We start from the raw sequence: 19805 nt of genomic DNA on the forward strand, positions 1-19805 counted from the left end.
CACCAGAGAAAGATAGAAATTTAAAAAAGATAAATAGTGCCATTAATCTACAACATTTCTCTTCCATTATCCTTGAGATGAAGAGTTATTTTTGCTCAGATCCTCACGTAATTAGCTCCTTACACTTGATTCACAAGCCAGAAAATGACCGTGTTCAGAAAATTAAAAATTTGTCATTAAGTGGAATTTAACATAATACCATTTATCTTTATATATTCCCAAGCTGACAAGCATCTGCAATGGAAGTTGATCAGGCTTCAGTGGCAAAAGATTCAATGAAACAAATGCATCTCAAAACAAAAGGAGAAGGATCCTTAAAGCGTTCTCTCTCTCTCCCTCTCTCTCTCTCTCTCTCTCTAATAGGTGTCATTAGGATATTTGTAGCCTCCACAACATTTGGAAATATGAAATAAGAGGAATATATATGAAAATATGATAACTTTATATATATAAATGATATCTAAACATAATACAATATAAAAATAAATTGAAATATTTATTGTTTAAATTAAATACCAAAAGAAAAAGGCCTTAAATTATGTAAAAGTAGAATAAAATAAACTGTCAGATTGAAAGCATTGGGGTGTCATTAGTTTCTTTTTTTCCTTCACTGTTTCCTTGTGGGGGGTTTTCCCAGTAGCAACAACAATATCACTAATATCTAAAAAATTAAGTGTCACTCACAACAAAACTTGTTAGACTTTCAGATGAGAGATAATGTCAGGAAGTTTTTAAAATCTAGTTATTGTTTGTCTCTTGGGCATTAAACACAAATTTGGTAAGATCATGACTATGGAGCTCACAGCAGGCTGCCCCATAATATCTAATGGGTCATCAAAGGGAATTGTTGGTGGAGAGCGAACATTTACTCAAATAGTTATGGAAAACCCCATGAGGTGTCACATGACTCATTACCGCCAAGCTCTTTGCTTAGTTATCAGACTCATATGGCTATTAGAAAGGCAGGTTAAAATAGACAGGCATTTGGCACTCTTCTTATTCTATTAAAAAGCTCAAGCTAATGCTGATTGTAATGAACTGGTGTAATGCACATGATCATAACCATAAAATATACTGCCAGCGTAGCTATAAATACAAAGACCTTATTATCCGCAAGTAAATTGGTGCCTCTATAGTCTCTGCAATTATGATTTATGACTGCCAACCTAAATCATGATGAAGATTGCAACATAAATATGGCAAAAAAAAAAAAAAAAAATTAAAACAAAAACATAAACCAGAGGAATTGGGAATTGGCTTGGTGGTCTATGATTGACCTGCCTGTTTATCTGAGGGAATAACGAGCCTTGACTGGTGCTCAGTGAGATTCCCGAGTGTTCAGTCTAAATACAAATCACAGGCAGAAATCTCCTGTAGTTCAGGCCTATTTTATCACTATTGTAACAAGAGTTCTTCCAGATTAACCAGGTGAGAGTTCCAAAATGACATCATAAAGCCTTCATGACTCTCGTGATCAACGCTTGCCTCTGAAAATTGCACACAAGGCCCTAAAACAGTGGTGCATAACCAACAGATTCAAAGCTAATAAACTCATTTCATAATAATATGTGTGACTATGCTGGCAATCAATCATGATGGGGAGTTTGCGCTCTCAGTTCTGATGTCGAACTGAGCCGTTGACCCCAATCAGTCCGTGTGGCAAATATTTGGAATTACAGTGGGGTGTTGATTAATTTTACATGAATTCGGTTGTGAAGGAGAGAAATATATTCTGGTCGCACTAAAGGTCTAACTTCACCATAGTGAATTGCTCAGCCAGATTTTGTGTGGGTGGGCTTTCTGAAGATTGAAGAGGGGCTCTCAGTCATAATCCTGGAGCAATTTTCATCTGTTGTTTTTCAGTATGCGAAGCAAACCCTATTTTGTCCACAAATAGGAACAATTTCAAGGGAACAACGTCCCACTCCTGAAGCTATAGAATAGAGTTTATTTTGTGATGCCTGATTAGACGGACCTCAAACCAGAACGATTTATCTTGCACACACATGGATTGATGTGGTGATTTAATAAAAATAGACATAAAATAACTATATATCCAATAAAAACACTAGGCAAAAAATGCCATGCCTGTACATAGAGCATCATGGGGTTGCTCATAAGACTCCCCGCAGCTTTCACACCTGCCTTCACAAGCCTGCTGCCTGTGGCCTAAGAGTGCTCAGACAGGCCGGAGAGATGAATGGAACATCCACCATTTGGTCCTCATTACATTTGGCCACAGAAAATGGATTTTGATTTTTGTCACAGCTGCTAACCTCCTTGGGCCCATTTCTGGAAGACTTGAGGAAACCTGGAGCTGAAAAAAAAACACATCAGAATCATCTATGTCATCTAAAGAAGATTTTATTGCACAAAAAAATAAAAAATAAAATTGTACTCATATCGAATATTGCGGGTTCAATACCCGAGATCACCGACAGCATTTGTGCCACAATTTCAATTTGTCTCTCCTTTTCTTAAAAAACAAGAAAGACACTAACAATGGAAATAAATGGGACCAATCCATAAAAATAACATGTTTTACATAGTAAATAACATAAATATGTGTATTACCTTGATTTTAAAGTGAAAAAAAAAACTGGTCACACCTTTTCTATATACTTTTGCAAATTTGTTTGCCATGACAGTGTAACACATAAAATCCTAAAATGATAATGAAAAGCACAATATCACAGATCAAATAACACACAAGTTTTAACAGAAGAAATTATGCAAGTATTTTATACAAAATTATAAGCTTCACATTTCTCTTTATAAATCCTCCAAAACCATTATAGTCCTCCTTTACTTCCACTGAAGGTGCTTTCAACATAAACTTGTTTGTTTTTAGGAAAAAGTGGAAATTAATTGTCAAGGTAATCAAAATTATGTCAGAAATGCTGTTGATTGAGCTTATATTGAACCCAAAATATTTCAGTAATGTTATTCTAGAACAATTGTTTTTAATATGTTTAATTAAAAAACAAATGTGTCACAGCCTTATATCTCTCTCTCATTCCACACACACACACACACACACACACAACAACAGTGCGCTGCTTACATGCTACTCACATCGATTCAGCTCCCGGGGGCCCAAACCAATTTCTCTTGTTTTCTGCCCGTCTCCCTGCCTGAACCTGCAACAGCCATCAGACCCATTAATCCTTCCACCCAAGATGACTATGACTGATTTGGCCGCCAAACAATCAATTTGTATCTCTCTCACTCCTTCACTCATTCCTTCTCTTTTGTGGATGTAAAGAATATCATGAAAAAGTGTCAGCGGTAACAGTTTCACAACAGTGGAGTAATAGAGTAATAAGGCAATCAGCGTTTGACCTTGGAAGACAACTAATTCATCTGCCCATCTATCTTAATTATTTCACTTTTCGAAGCACAGTGAAAGAGAAACTGTATCAGTCACTCAGCCCTCTGAGGCAGCCGCATCTCGTCTTCACCCATGTTGATTTTTGTTTTCTTTTGTTTTCTTTTGCCATCCTAACTCAAGAGAAATATTTGATGGACGTCAGGTAGCAGGAGATCTAGAGAGTAGTAAAGAGAGATAAACACATCTTATCAAGCAGTTCATAATTTATGCATCAGTCGACCATTATGAATACTTCATTTTGAGTATCTCTATCAAATCTGTCCTTATATATCTGACTTTGTTTCATAATTGACAAATTTTGCAACACTTTTATTGAACTGAATTGAATCAAAACTGAACTGATTCGAACTGAACGACACGATTGCCTTCTGCTTATAGCTGAATTAAACTAATTTCATAATTGATGAACTTTACACAATTATTGAACTGAACTGAATCAACACAAACTGACTTGAGCCGAACAATGACAGCAGAATTTGAATTTATCTCATATTTGATGAAGTTTGCATCGACCATTATTTTCCTGTTGATTACTGTGAAGATGCTTTGAAATTGAAATCTGTATTGTATAAAGCGCTATACAAATAAAGGTGACTCATGTTCTCTTTTAGTGTCATTCTTGATACCCAAGACAAAATGAACGCCACGACATCACAACACTACGCATTTCTGAATGGCTAGCATTGCAGATTACCATGCTCATCTTGTGAGAGGAACATGAGGCCAGAACCCCCCTCTGAATGGCGAGGAGCAGAAGGTAGGGTCGGCCATGTCTGGGAAAAGCTGCAGTGGAACATTTGTCAGGAGACAGTGACAAAAAGGGGGTGGAAGGGTGGGGAGGCAGAGCTCCACACTATTCAGAGACAATTTGTAAGCGCGGCTGTTGAAGTCAGGCCAAAGACTGGCGAACAGCTGGAGCCCCACCATGATTGATAAACGTGGGCCCCAAGAACTTCATTTCGATGTGAATGAAGACAAAAGCCCGACAATGTTCAGCGAGTGTGTAATGTTAGCGTCATTAAGTGTCAGCTCTGGACATGCCCTGGCTCTCAGATGGGCGACTGAGAGATGCCATGAGGGAGGTCAAGACCCGTGCTAATTACCATTTTAGGACAAAACACTCTTTTGTAGCTCTGCAATTATTGATTTACCTCTGAGGGGAAATCATTATAGAGTAGTTTTTGTTGTTCGTTACGAGGATTAAAACATGCACGCATGTGGACGTTGCATTGTGGAAAATTGAAAATGTATGCAACTGTGGTAATACATTTCACAGTGACCGCATAGTCATTTTCACATGAAAATGTACCTGGAGTATGGATTCGCAGGATGAACTAATGAATGTTAAATGTTTCGTTTTTTGTCGCTTTTGTGGTTCAGCCTGAAACGATAAATACATTTATTTTATAGCAAAATCACCCAATTTCACTTCAGTGCTTCGTAGCTAAATTTATACCACAATCAGAGGTGGACAGTAACAAAGTACATTTACTTGAGTACTGTACTTAAGTACACATTTGAGTATTTGTACTTTACTTGAGTACTTTTTTTTTCCTGGAAACTTTTTACTTTAACTTCACTACATTTGAAAGATAAGTATCATACTTTTTACACCACTACAGTTCTGTCAAGGTACTTGAGTAGAAAGTAGTAACGTCAGTCAGGGGATCATTTTGGTTGCAGGGGTTGCATTTTGGTTGGAAATGAAAGTCGGATTGACTTCAGAACCCGACGTCAGATTGACGTCAACATCCAACGTCGGACAAACGTTGGATTTTGGTTGGAAAATAAAGTCGCGTTGACGTCAGAACCCGACGCCAGATTGACGTCAACATCCAATGCCGGACAGACGTTGGATTTTGGTTGGAAAATAAAGTCGCGTTGACGTCAGAACCCGACGTCAGATTGACGTCAACATCCAATGCCGGACAGACGTTGGAATTTGGTTGGAAATGAAAGTCGGGTTGACGTCAGAACCCGACTGAACGTCTGTCCAACGTTGGAGATTAATGTCAATCTGGCGTTGGATTCTGACATCAAACTGATTTTCATTTTCAGTGTTGGGTTTGGTCTTCTAAATGTGAATTTTGCCATTGTTTTGGAGCAGCACACTAGCTTATAGATAACAGTAAGGCTAACATATTCATACTAAAAACCAAAAAACTTTAAATAGGGCACTATTTGAGGGAACAGCAATGTCGGTGTCCAAAACCATTGTGGACGTCATTGAGTGCACTTATTCAATCTCACATTCAATCCCACTACTGGAACTATGTTCTAGAAATAAATTTGATATTGATATGAGGGTAGGTAGGCAGGCATAGATCTAGATAAAACAATGCATTGACATTTACTTTTGATACTTAAAACGAGTAGGCTACTTCTGTACTTTTACTTAAGTAAAAATCAGTCTTTACAACTTTTACTTGTAACGGAGTAATATTTGACTAGTAGTGTCTGTACTTTCACTCAAGTAAGGAAGTTGTGTACTTTGTCCACCTCTGACCACAATCAAGACAATATTAAGGCACTCCTTGCCTTAGGTCTTCTGAAGTAAGCTTTATTACAGTAATCCTGTACGTAATTGACATAAGATTGTTTTTACATGAATTTAAGATTTTCTCACCTTAAGCTGGCATTCCTCTTGAAGTGGTTCAACTATGTATGTCATGACCATCATCATCATCATCATCATCTGTGTTTGCCTCTTCATTTGGCTACTAAGGAGTTCTCTGAAAAATGCACTGACAGAGACATACAGCTGTGGAGATACTAACAGAGAAGCAAACCTGAAAAAAGTGTCAATGCATTTTGCTTGTGTTAAGACACAATTTTTGCTGGATGTTTTATATAGTAAACTTAAAAGCGTAGTTTGATCATTTGTGTTGTCATAAATTGGTACATAGTACATTTTACATTGTCTACATGCACATTGCAAGTGCAAAGACATTTGTGCTTCTTGCACAGTTTAGTTTAATAACAATAATTCAGTACTATACTATACAGTTTTATATACAATACAGCTTAAAAAAGTTCAAATAGTACATACTGATTTATGACTAAAACTTTTAGCAGTAGTTTCTTCTCCATTTCATTTGAAAAATAAAAGAATAGAAAAAAAATACATATTTGGCAAACAATCAGAAAGCAGAACAAAGTAGATACATCTATTCCAACGCTACTATTCTAGTCTTATTAAATGGCTGGGTACTCTTAAGAATTTGCAGAGCAAATTGAAAAGTTTTCTGTCACAGCGTAAAATATATAGACGACTCTGAAGTTGATAAAAATTGTGTATTGTTCTGTTTTAATCCTAAAACTCAATTGCAGACAACCTCATAGCAGCAAAGTGGATCCCTGGGTCATCTATTCAGAAACACTAGGCCAAATTTCAGCTGCCATGGCTCACGATGAATGAGTGAATGTTGATGAACTTGGAAGATCTACAGGGGCAATCTTTTTTCCCCTCTTTGGCGGAACGAGGGAGGAGAGAGGCGCCTCGGCGGTCCCGTGGGAGGAGTGCACCTCTCTCAATATTCAGAATATTCTGGTGGAAGTTCAGAGAGAGATATCAATCTCACTTTGAAGCACCAGGCCTTCATTTGTTTGTGAGAGATGTGAGGTGTTCGCCAGATGACTGTGCCAATTCTTCAAAAGCCACTTACAGTAGAGACACTCACTGTAGCGTTTGCTTTTGTTGTCTGGGCTCAGATGACTCTCAAACCCAATAGTGAAGCCTTGATTGAAGCAGTGCACCCAATTCACCTGTGCGTTAAGGAGAATGCGCAACCTTTGCTATGACAGAGTGAAGCTGAATGCATAGGGTATTGCTGGTAAATAAAAAATACAAAAAGCTGAAATTTTTATAATCAGGCACAGTAGATATAGATATAAATAGACATGTAAAAATGTCAAAACAGTTCTTTTTCAACTTTTTAAGTATGCAACTAATTGTTTGTTGATAAAATTATTACATTGTTTAAATGAATTCATTTTTAGCTTTATTTGTATATGTACATTTCTGAAATACATAACAGTTATGTTTAAGTTGTAATTGTAATGTCTAAATTGTAATGTGGACTCATGCATTTTCTGTAAAGCTGCTATGAAATGATGTCTATTGTGAAAAGCGCTATACAGTAGTTTCCTTATTTATTAGACTGACAGAAATAATGCTAATATACATTTATGCAGATTTTAGCTATCGAAATATCAAGAATAATGACGCAAAATACCATAATGAAGAGTATAAGGTGGATCTCTTTTTAAAAATAAAATAAAATAAAATAAAATAAAATAAAATAAAATAAAATAAAATAAAATAAAATAAAATAAAATAAAATAAAAACTCTCACTCCAGTGAGCTCACTGCTCCACGGGAGTACCACCCACTAGCATTTATAAACACATTCACATGGCTGTTAATTTGCTTCAATTTTGTGTCACTTTAGAGAGGATTTCATCACCTGGAGGCTCTCCACTTACCGCTGAGGTGCTGTTATTTTTCTTCTCTTTGTCATCAACACTTGTTTTCAGAGTGGTGGCATGTGTTGTGTGTGTGTGTGTCAGGATGTTGGTTGCAGTTTTAGCAAAGCAATGGGCCATGCCGGCCTCTCTGCGAGCGTGTTTATAAGGGGAGTCTTCATGGCCACTCAGTTGAGCCTGGTTTACCAACACTATTGATTGCAGGTGATGTTCTGGACAGAGTCCATCTGACCTCTTAGGGGACTTAAATACATCATTGTCCTGGAGGGGGACCTCGAGAGACCTCCTGACCACAGATGAAAACACACACACATGCAACCACTGTGACATTGTTGGAGAAATAAAGTCATCTTCACAGAGAGAATTTACAGATCTATTTAAAATAGTTAAGTTACATTTAAATACTGTAGAAATTTAAAAAGAAAATACGGTTTATATGGAAAATGGTGAAACTTTCCTCTTAGATATGCATTATCTCAACATCATGCAGCTCTTCCCTTTTGATTCCCTGGAATACTAATTAGATTTCTTAATATGCAATCATGTTAACATTCAGGCTAATTTGCGCACCATGCATCTTTGTTTTCAAACACACCTTTGAGCAATTGATGGAAATCCAATGAGACGTAGGCTTACCTGCCATGAAACAACCACGTCTACTACCGACATGAGGCAGGGACAGGGGGAAGTACGTTTTAAATTAATTACCATCAGGCCCCTTGTAACTGTTCACTTTTGTAAACAAACATTCTAATGTGCAGTAATTAATTAAATCTGCCACTCTCTCCCTCTCCTCTCATTGATCTTTCTTGGTTTTAGCTTCCAAATCTAGTCAAGGTGTTATTCACTGGTAGTCAAATGCCAGGTGAGAGCCTCAATTGTATATAAGCTATAGTCTTCAAGAATATTTCCAAGGATCTTCAAGAATCTGAAGGCATCAGCAGTATATGATGGGGATGCACCGAGGATTTTTCACAGGAACATCCTTTGGGTATTGTAGAACCTGTCTTCATGGGTTGGAGAATAGAGCCTGTTGGTTTTGGCTGGAGCTGAGAACTTGGGGGCCTCCACTGCTTTTGGCCAAATCATCAGGAGCCCTGGGCAGGCATGACTGCTTCTCATCATGAAGAATAATGTTTGGCCTGGCAGACCATTAGGGATGCTAATTTTTGTTGGCTTTGTGATGTCACTTCTGATATCCTGGCAATCTGGCGGGGATTACCCGATGCGGACGTACAACCCAGTTTGCCAGGTTCTAGTTCTCGTCTCGGCCCCAGTCGAAGCTCTAACGCCACCTGCCTGCTAATGAGCGCTGGCGTTGGGGATGCCCACGCGGACCGCGTGGCAGGAATAACCATACATCTGCATCACCTGAAGCTCTATGTGAGCGATTGTGGTATGCGGCGTGACAGATGTTGTGCGGTGTAGGGACTATCAGAGGGGGATCAAAGGCACAGATACAAACAAACCCCTGTATGATTCACCTCTGGCTCCGAATCATCCATTCAGAACAGAAATTATTCGTCACCTCGCTCCAAAGATGGCTAAAATGGTTTGCCCATATTAAATTTCACCTACAGAACATCCTGCTTGAACCTTCCATCATTTCAAAGAGAATACAATTATAGTATTCTCATATTTCACTTGAGCGGCCTTAGGAGCTATTTAAATATATTAAATAGATGAAAATTCACCCATCATTTACACACACTCATGTCATTCCAAACCTTTATTTCATCTGTGGAACATAAAAAAAGATTTTTCTATAAAAAAAAAAAAATGCTGTTTTTTTCTTCATACAACAAAACTCAATGGGGTCCAATGTTGTTTGTATATCAAATAATATGAGTAAAACTGGCACAATATTCATTTTAGTGTGAACTATGTCTTTAATTTACACTATTGGAACTGCATGGATAGGAGAAGGCTCTCATTCACGCCGAACATACATTATCTATAGCTTGTCTAAAGGCCCATTTGCACTAAGGATGATAGCTATAATAAAAACAATAGGCTCTATGCGCGATCGCTTCCCGCGTTTTGTCTCAGCCTGTCCAGTTACATCCGGTGCTGCGTTGGAAGCCGTTTTGCATTTGGTGGAGATAATGGTAAATTACACTCGCTGTTTACAAGAACTTACAGCGGTTAACGTGAAATTTGTTAACTATATTGTGAGGCAGTTAGCTGTCACACCTAAGAGTAAGAAAGAGAAGGGCTTTAAATTATATATTTCGAGCTACATCGACAACTTTGAGGGTGAGTATTCTCTCATATCATGCGAAATCCGACTAGCGAATCAGTTTCTAAAATCGTTGTCTGAGAAAAAGAATTTTATGAAAGTTTTGCCGCTAGTAGCCTACACTTCGCTATAGAACGCGCTATGCGGAAGTAAAGACGCTGGCTGAGATTCTATCGGAAATGCGTCAGCAGCGTTCGTGCCTAGAGCATATAGATATTTTTTAAAATGTTCCTAATTTTAAAAGAATAGCAGAGTCCACACCACACATATAACGATAAGGCACAGGGGAACGATATTGTTGGAATCACTTTCATAACGATTTTTTTCCAGCTGATGAAGGATAAAAGCTGATTGACGGCCAATCAATCGACCTGACTTTAAAGAGGGTGAGCATTTAAAACAGCAGACAACTGACCAGCAGCACATACTTATAATAAACACAAAATTATCGTGCGATGGTGAGGACGCTAATATAGTTATCGTTCTTGATGTGAACAAGCCTTAAGAGGTAAGACGGTATGAGTAGCTGTAGCCAGTGAAGAGTTCTTATTATTTATAACATTACACATAGCTACTGTAATTCTGGAGCAGAGCGATACTTGCCAGGTGAGCTACTTTTGAAGAGTCCATGCAAATCCGAAAAAAGTCAAAAAGTCAATTACACAAGCAGCTCAAGCGTGCACCATTGAAAGCTGGTGATGTTTTATTGAAGAGGTCCTTTAACTCACGTGAAATCCAGTGCCTGAGCAGCTTTTCCAGAGCACTGGTGTCAGGTGACCTCCCAGAGTCCAGAAAACAACTCTCAGGTGGTCTGCCACGCTCCAATAGGCTGCCCGTTACCCCCGTACACCCGAATGCATCAAAGGAACCTATGAGCATATCAAAGTAGGGTCAACTTCACAGTGAAAGCATTAGCTTATAGCCATTTCTAATACTTATTTGCTGTGTACCAACCACTACTGTTTCTCATTCTCTCTACTGGGCAGTGCTAACTAATTAAGGCACAGCAAGACTAACAAAACACTAATTAATTACAATTACAAAAAGATCAGGTGTAGCTGGTCTCTTCAATCACCAACAGAGAAAAACTAGCTCACATTTTATTCTAGACACTGGTCAACCAAACACAGTGTACTGTATATTATAGGAAGTTTTATACTGTAGATTGCTGCACTTAGCATTTACAAATGTGGCATCTCAAAGACAATAACTAAAAGATTCTCACTACACTTGTACCAAACTATATGCCAAGCTGTTACAGAGGGCAACATGCTGTCACCACAAATCGATCTGAAAACAGAAGCATCTGCATCTGGAGATGGGACTAATGGAGGCATTGCCTTGGGTGTGTGATGGAGACAGCTTATTTTTTCCATGTGATTATCCTAACAGTGCTGCTTATATACAAATGTAAATGGGCTGCTTAGAAGCTCCCCCTCCCTCCATGTTTCTCTCTCTTTCTCTCTCTCTCTTCCATCTGCTAGACAATAGTTTTTAATCTTTAATCCATGAGCAACCACTGAACACCAGTGAATTGCAAATTACAGATGTTTTACTGTCTCAGCTATTTTTTTTTTTCTCTCCCCCGTTTTGCTTTCCAGCTTCCCACTGTCAGTCAGTGTCTCGCACATATCCTGTGCCATCATGGCACCATATGACACTGTCATCATTTGGTAATTAAACCCGTACTGGCTTTAAATATGAAAAGCTGGCAAGGGGAGATGAGTTGATGGGGCTCGCTGTTGTGGGGACCAGATTTCACAAAAGCATCCAGATTTCCACAGGGAGAATTTTTTTACTTTTTCCTGCATTATTTAATATTTACTGTCTAAGTTAAGTGTTTTTTGGTGCCCTTTACCAGCCAGGTTACAGTTTGCTGACTTTGTCACCACATCTGATTTTGAGGTATTTAATTTGCACATAATGCAAAATGTTTATATTATTTATTTATTTTTCAAACTAACTTTTACTTCAGAAGTTAGTTTTTTAGTTCACCCAAAAGATGCAAATTGTCTGTCATCATAGACTCACCCTCATGTTTTTCCAAACCCATTTGACTTTCCTCTGTGGAATACAAAGGATAAATAGTTTATTACATTAATTTAAATACATTTTTACATGAATTTGACATTTTTTGCCTTTGTACAGTACAGAGAGAGTGAGAGGATGGGATGGAACCACAATATATTTTGAAGAATGTATCAAATGATTTTGCACATACATTGCAAGTAAATGAGTTCCAAACAAACACTGGAAAACACTGATTTACACTGCATTGAAAAAACAAACAAATAATAAAAAAAATGACATGGGGGTGAGTTAATGATGACAATTTTAATTATGGGTGAATATTTATCGAATCAAATGTTATACAGCCTTTATAAAAACAACACGTTAATTTCTCACATATTTTAAAATGTATCTATAGGTTCCATCACAAGAGGAGTCTTTGACATAATATTGTTCATCTTTTCCAAAAAGAGAGGGATGATAAATGGTGAGTTCTGAACTCACAGGGTGCATGAACCCACTGTGCTCTTCTTCCAAGAAGAAGGGAGGGTGAAACTTATTTAAAGCTAAATGTGGCAGGAACTGGGACATATTCAAAAAGCCTTGCTGAAGGGAAGGAAAGGTGCGTATGTCCGAGGGGGCTGGAGAGAACAGAAGCGCTGCCCCATTAATCCACCACAGCCTCTGCTTTGAGAAACAGTGTGTAGTGTTGACCAGTGTAATGGACTATGCAATAAAACCATAATCAGCCACTCCCTGAGTTTTCAATCTGGAATCACGTCGTCTTCAGTCGATGCCCTATCCAAATGGATGATAACCGGAGAGATCTCACATCCATTACAGACACTCCAACAACCTTTATTGCCAATCAAATGGCCCTGTTCTGAACCCTCCTTCGGCTTCCCCTGTATCACTGTTATATCTGAGTACGGTGTGTGGGAGACGCTCTCTCTTCTCCGTTATGGCTTGCCATAGATCAAGGTCACAGTTTCTGTGATCATTACACCACTGAAGGTGACAGGCTGCATTTACAGGGAGATGATCAGAGGCCAGTGTGGGAGCCGAGCGGCTCTGTATTTCTCAGAAGGATAATAGATTTGCACTCACACACACACACACACGCACACATTTACAGTGAAACAAAGCATCTCTACAGCACAGGGAAATAAAGTCTCTGTCTATCGCACTCCAGGTACACGTCCCCAAATTCTCCTGAGCTTCTGCTGAAACAGGTCAAGGTCCTATGAATGATCTCCAAAATATTAACAATATGATGCTGTTGATAATATAAATGACAAACCAGGTGAGATATTAAACCATTTAACCCTGCATTTAACAGTCATGTATGTAAGTGTGAGGGTGAAGAGTGAGGGGGGATATTAGAATCATGCCATGGGGTGCATTGAGGAGGTCGCTGCTTTCCATATTGCAGTCGTGTTAGTGGAAGCTGTTTCCTGTCTGTTTTGAACAGTGGCAGCTGGCTTGAGAGCACCCTGGGCTGCCTCAGGGTCCAACACACACCACACACACACACACAGACACGCACAAAATGCAATTGGAAACTCATTATATAGAAATATTAAAATACATTATGGTTTGTAAATGAATGAGATTTTTATTTATTTATTTACCATAACCATTATATATTATTATTTGATATTTATATATATCAAATAAAAGAAGAAGAACATTACTATATGCTCAAGTTCATAATTATATCTTTTCTGGGACTCTTTCCATTTGCTTCATTCAATCATTTGTTTTGGAAAAGAAAAGAAAAGCTATAGACTATAATCCATAGTTCATAATTCAGCCCTTGCTGAAATAAAAGAAGCACCTGGGCTACAACTATTTAAAATAATTGTATCTTCTGAGAAACTACATAATAAAATCAGTACTTTTCGTATATATTTTTTTCTGTACATCATCTTTGCATTGAAACATTCTTACAACGAATCACAAGCGTATTCATCTGATTCGACATAAAAACCATAGATGTGGTTTATTGCAAAACGCCAACTATGCGAGGAGAACAGTCGCGCGGCCACTCAAGGCTTCAGTACATTAAAGTAGCAAAACGACACGGAATTATGTTGTGAGCAATATGGCTCAAATGTTCGATGCAGATGCATGTAGCCCCATCACAAATGCACATATAAGTAGAGCGGATGAGTGGGAACTTCCGTCAGAGCTTAACAGCGCGAGCGATCGCGAAGGGTAAAAGAAAGGGATGATAAAGTCTACTAACTGGAACATTAACAGACAAGTAACTTGCAAATATGCCGTATTACAAAATCTAAAAGTACGACGGAGCGTGGTACAGACATAAAACTGTACATTAAATTATTATGGCCTCACTTTGGCTAGTTAACAAACATTTTGTGTGAATCTGCTGTTGTCAGAGTTTAGGGATGTAAAACGTCAGAATTGTGGTTACTGAAGCCAGAGAGGGCCGGCGAAATCGATTTCATTAAAACATGGGTGGACGCCTTGTTACATGTGCAATGCTCTACATCAGACTAATTTAATTGTCCTGAATGTTAATTACTAGTGACAGAGACGTGTGACTATTATAATGTTTCTAAGGAATAAAGCCAGCAACAGAAATGCAGGACTAGTGGTTTAATTCAACCTTAACATAGCCTATACATAGGCTACTTGACATTCTCAAGATTTATAAATCAGCGACAAATGTTATTTTAAACTTTTAAAGTTATCCATGCAGAGTTGCCCAAGTTTTTTTAAAACGAATTTTACTTGAACTGGCATTGATATGCTAATCAAATATATTTTTAAACCAAAAATGACTTTTTAATCTTACGTTCTCAAGGAAAAATACAAAATTATTATAATTCCAACAAAATGGCAAATAAAGTAAGCTATGAATGGCAACGTTATTTTAGTGCAAAGCAGGAAACGTTACATTGGTTTAAAATACAACCTACTATCACCCCCAACAAATGAGTAAAGGCTTGTTTCCGTGACAGGGGGGAGCACACCTTTGACTGCTCAACTGAAAAGTTTGGCCTTTCCTTTTTTTTTTTTTTTCTGCCGGCTGGTGAGGAGGGTAGGATAAGGAATACTGTGCTGTAAGGTGGCTATATAGTATCTTACCTCTTTTTAAAGTTTTACGAAACACTGGTGTGACGTGTATGGATTCTGCAGTAATAAAAAAAATAAAAAAATAATAGAAGTATGTCATCAGGCGTTAATTCAATTGACCTGGCAATTAAATATGCAATATAAAGATGACTATTCAACAACATTGCATTATCAATGTTATACAATTTAGGGAATTATTTAATTAAATCTATCTATCTATCTATCTATCTATCTATCTATCTATCTATCCATCAAATTAAATAATAGCTTTATTGGCATGACTAATACGATATTGGAGCTATATAATTATTATTATTACATTTAAACAACAAATTAGATAGATAGATAGATAGATAGATAGATAGATAGATAGATAGATAGATAGATATTCACATACACACACGCACGCACACACACGCGCGCGCACACACGTCAAAACTACTTAATATAACAACATGTAATTAATCTGACCTCGTCATACATTAACATGAATTCAAATTTCGTATTAGCTCGTTTATAGACCCTCCTACTGAGAACAGGTTCACCTTAAAGTTCAGCCAATGAGCAGCACGAATCAGTCATCATTCACAACCATTCCAAGCGCAGCCTTTACGCGAACTTCTGAGCAAACTTCATACAAGTTCACGATCAGAAAATGTTAAGCTTCTAAGTACACACGTAAGCATATAGTTATGTTTTCAAAAGATCATGAATATTTATCGGTATAAGTCCTACCTTTGGCTTTGAGTCTCATGAACGTAAAAGCCTGCATGCGTGCGGATCTTAGCATATCTCCATACTCTTAGTCCTTTACTTCCAGCAGACAAGTTTTATTCTTTCTTTTTATATAACACCTGCAACGCTTTATTTGCTTTGATTGCTATTTTCCCTCCTTTATCAATCTAGTTCAATGGAGCAGAGGTTGCTCTCCTTTTTTGTTGTCGTCTAAACCGTTTAGTTTTGGATGATCGGTCAAAGGTTGTGAAAAGCAGCGGGGAGAGGCAGGACGCCCAGCCGAGGAGGGAACGCAGGAGGCCGGACAGATCTAGTGGGCTGCATCGACGAAACGGACCATTAGACAGGGAAAAGCCATGGCTCACAGCTCTGGTCGATCAGGTAAGCGCAGGGCTCTCTTTTCGTCTCGCCAAACAGTGTGAGTGTTTATTTTCTAGCGGTAGGGGTGAGTCGCCGTCAGCTCAGGTAAGAACATACAGTAGGTGTTGTACTTTTCAAACGCAAACTACTTGACCAGCGACTAACCTTTATTGACCGCCCTATAGTGTTGCAAGCGCAGTCGTTTGCTCTTACGGTTGTGATTTGCGTGGTGGAAATTCTGACATATGCCTTGCCAATCTGTGGGCTAAAGTGGCAACTGATTCACGCTGGAATTATGTTATTATGTGATGGTAACTGGGCCCGTATACGTGTGTTGACATTTGTGCTCACTGTAATCCATAATAGCCTTGTATTAGGCTACTGCGGGCTTTCCCATTGCATAATTCAAATATTAACTTCCCCAAAACATCAGCCTTTTTGCAATCGCATTGTTTTTATAGCAATATTAATATCGCATAAATATAGGCTACTGATATTTTAAATAGTATTATTAGGGTATTGGTGTTGTTGTTATTAATATTGCTGTTGTTGTCGTTGTTTATGCAGTTCGCTTAATTGAAAACATAGATCATGCTAATTCGCCTTTCTATTTTGGGTGTAAATGTGAAGATCAATATAACACTTGTAATAATCTAATTAATTATGGTAAAATTAAAAGCAAGTACAAAATCAATCTCTGATGCTGTGGACAGAACTCAATTGATGGTCCATCTGTTCACTCTATAGACACCATGAATGGGTAATCTAAAGACACAGCTGATATCATGACTCTGGTGTTGTGAATGCCGTTTTGTTGTTTTGGTTACAGCGGTCAAATATTTGGAAACCTCATATTTTTGGTTGATTGAAGTAGGCTACTAGATCTTAAAATATCTCAATATGTAATTAATATAGGAAAGAGTCATTTGGGAATAAAATTATGGTTTTGTAGTAGGCTATATCATTTTGATATTTTGGGCAACACAACACAACAAAAACTATTATTATTATTATTAGGCTAATATTATTTGGCAAACTATTTAATTTCTATGATAATAATTTGAACTTGACCAGAGATTGTTTTGACTTTCTTTCCACGTAGAATTTTTTTTGTTGTTGTTGGCAAAAATAACCAAAACAAACAAACAACAACGATTTCTCCATAATTTTTTCAGTCTGTGCCAATTGAATACCTCTCGAAAAACACGACTAAATACGCTATTCTAAAACAATTCCACGACTGAAAATCGCAGTAAGCGTATCAGACTCCTTAAATTCCATTATAGGTTACTCCTGCTGTAAAAGCTATGGATACTTGCATTTAGCTAGGCTGTAGCACACTGACGTGGACAGCAGGTCTAGTGGAGTGGAAAGTATCGATTGGTGACGTTGACAATATTACAGTGAATGAGTTGAAACCTATGGGCTTTTAAAAGTGGAAATAGAAATATTGGAAAGAAGTGATTTTCTGCGTTCTCATTGGACGTTCATCGCTGTTCACTTTGACTAACAAACTTATGTGGCGTATAGGCTGTCAAAACAGATGCACATATCACTGCACCTTCTCGTGCAGTTGAGTAGCCTATCTCTCTCTTTTCTGTCTGGCTCTCTTGTGACATGTTCGATCACTCTCTCATAATAGTTATCTTAATAGTAAAACCTCCTGTTCACAAAATCTGATATAAAGAAAAGAATACAAAATTAAACGTTTTCAAACACACCTAAAGCAGACACCTAATATTGCATGTTTACCTGTTTATTTAAAAGGCCATTCTTACAATTTATTACACATTTTCCCTTTCCCCATTTAGTACTTTTTTTTTTTTTTTTATGAGCCACGTGAAATTTAAAAGTCTCAATAGCCCGCCTTTAGAATTCAGTGGCCACTATGATCAGTTGCAATTAGTTTTCCTATCATTTAACAGAGGAAGTAACTAATATAGTAAAGGGGAGTGGAGGCAAAAAGCTGGGGTCTTGCGGGGAAATAAAAGCAGCTTTAGGGGAAATGTGTAGTCAAGTGTGAAATTACAGCCCATGGTGTTACATATTGTACCAGAAGCTCCCTCCAAAAATACTAACAAAAAGAAGAATCGTCCCCAAATTTAGCCTGGAGGCACAACATAACATACCCTCCTGTTCTTTTAGCCGAACCTACAACGGTCACAGTGCGAACACTTTATAAATGTGTAAGAGCCTTCTTTAGTCAAGCCAAAGCCTGCACTTTTCAATTACTACAATTACTTTTTTTTTTTTTTACAGCATTTATGGTGCTTAAATTCAGCTCTATGTGTGCCATTTTACTAAAAACGAAAACAGTTAAAGCAATAATAATGGCAACAATAATAGCATAATAATAACAGCATAATAATTATTAATTGCGATAAAGGTAAAAATAAGTGCATACGTTTCTATTTGTATTTTAACAGTTTAAAAATACATTTTCCAGAAAAAAAGAAAAGAAATTTAAGATAGGAAGCTAACTTTATCACTTGCTTCAGAAGTGGGGAAAAAAAATTAAACATGATCACTATGTATTCCGGTATTCCAGGATAAAAACGTATGATTCTTCTGAAATAAATTATTTTTCTGAGAAAAGAAATATAAACATTTTATAACGAATTTTAGATAGATAGATAGATAGATAGATAGATAGATAGATAGATAGATAGATAGATAGATAGATAGATAGATAGAATCTGGTTTAAAATAAAATAAAAATAGCGAAACGTCAAGTGAAGCATATAGGTATAGCCTACTATCTAATCAGATAGCATAAACTAACTGACAAAACCTATCATCGATCTCAGTTCTGAAAAATAATCTTATACATCTGAGCTTTAAATAAAAACAATACGTAGGCTGTAAGAAAAACAAACAAAACTTACAAACATTAAGTTCATCAATTGTCATCAGCAATCAAGAATTTAGTTGGATAGCCATAAAACAAACTTCAAGAGCCTCCATCAGTGAAATAAAGCAAACTAAGCAGCGCCATCTACAGAAATACCTACAATACAGCAGCCCAAACAGCATGGTCAAAAGAGACAATCCTTTCACTAACATTTGACAGGCCAAACTTAGTAGGGTTGACATAGTTTAAAATGCAACGATAATACAATAATTCTTCCTTATCCGATAGCTTTCAGATGATGCACTAGCAAATCTTTGTCAGAAATTGAGATTATGGCTATATTTAAGTCTAGGCTATTTATATCTGCAGACGGCGAATATGTATGCTACATTGTATTGTTTACATTTTCCGTATTTCCTAAAACAGCGTAGGGCTGTATGTGTTTTAGAAAAAAAGCCAGATAGGTTAATATTGCTTAAAAATCGAATAATATTTAACGCCAATCCATTAGAGGCTAATCGATGTTCGGAATTTTTTTTTTGAAAACATCCGACAATAGGCTAATCGAGAAAACAAATACAGTAGAAATAGAAAACATGAAGATAAAGACCTTCCGTCATCCTTAACTAGTC

The 19805-nt window shown here is 37.4% G+C and overlaps 1 long non-coding RNA gene across 1 annotated transcript; it reads right to left on the reverse strand.

Moving 5' to 3' along the window:
• Nucleotides 1-448: 448 nt before the first annotated feature.
• On the reverse strand, nt 449-8687 carry LOC311280083. The gene is made up of 3 exons (XR_014625630.1): nt 6018-8687; nt 3076-3545; nt 449-2317 (listed from the first exon to the last, which is right to left on the reverse strand). It is a non-coding gene; the product is annotated as an uncharacterized lncRNA (long non-coding RNA).
• Nucleotides 8688-19805: the final 11118 nt, after the last annotated feature.

Source organism: Rutilus rutilus (genome assembly GCF_951802725.1).
Source record: "Rutilus rutilus genome assembly, chromosome: 20".
Classification (NCBI taxonomy): Eukaryota; Metazoa; Chordata; class Actinopteri; order Cypriniformes; family Leuciscidae; genus Rutilus; species Rutilus rutilus.